Here is a 1,213-nt window from a genome sequence, read left to right on the forward strand (position 1 = left end):
GCCATTATCGGAAGCTTAACAATTCCACTTTCATGGCCATTTTTTAGCGGCCTGGTTGGCCATACGTAGATCTCAGGAAGCCTTGCGAAGATGACCCGTACTGTGCTCCCTGTCGTTATGTACATCGGTGCCAATCGTGCAGGAGGTGTTTGCTTTCCAGAACCACGCCTCTGTAGTAACTTTGATTTATAATAAGGAACTTGGGACTAGTGGAATGCAGAAAGCGATTACTGGAATTCTTGTAATCAACCTCCGCTAAAGCTCACGTTTGAGAAGATTAAACACTGCAGCACTGTTCTATTTACAGAAAATTATTGCTTATTTATTTATTACTTCCTGCATGTACCATGTGTTCTTTTAAAAATATTTTACAGATTTTTGTCTTAAAGCTGTGAGAGCATCACACTGATGCCATTTTTGCGGACGGGATACGCGGCCAAGTGGACGTCCTGTAGGAACGTGCATATAACTACTGGACATATAATTACCCGAAATTCATTAATTCACTTAATATATATATATATATTCAGAGAGAGAGAGAGAGAGAGAGAGATAAATTGCCAAAATTTGGAACGCAAATGAGCCGAAACCGAAAATATGCACTTTTCGAGCGCAGTAGTTCAACTCTACCAAATTGGTGGCGCTGTCGAACACTATGACGTTACAAACAGGGAGAGGTCTATTTGGCAGAGGACGTTCACCTGGCACATAACCCATCTGCGAAAACGGTATGTAAATAGCTCTTATGACTTTATTTTAGAAATTCTGTAAAGGATGCTTAAAAAAAAACGCCCTGTAGAGGAAAGCGCTGGTGCGTAAATTGGTACCGCACCCGCAAGCCGCGGCGTGTAACGCGTTTTGACCACAACCTTAAGCGACATTGAATTTCTGCTGGAAAGAAAAAGTGTGCGGGTATGTTCCAGCGCAGGGGCTGACCTACATTTATCAAACTTCAAACAGTAGCCCTCAGCTACTGTATTTCTACATTACCGTGACAATTAAAATTTTTATCTGAAAATCAACGATGCCATCTTGAAGAAAACACTCAGGTACTTGCGGGTGGGTATCTATTGCACGATGATTGCAGATATCGACTGTGGGTGGCAAGCTAGTTTCTAGGCATCACACCAGATGGCGCCACAATCCCCCCATGGACAGTGCCGTATATGCCAAAGGGAGTCTGGCCATTAGGAGGAGCCTAAAAAAGAGGCTC

This window comes from Ornithodoros turicata, chromosome 2 (assembly GCF_037126465.1).
Source record: "Ornithodoros turicata isolate Travis chromosome 2, ASM3712646v1, whole genome shotgun sequence".
Taxonomy (NCBI): Eukaryota; Metazoa; Arthropoda; class Arachnida; order Ixodida; family Argasidae; genus Ornithodoros; species Ornithodoros turicata.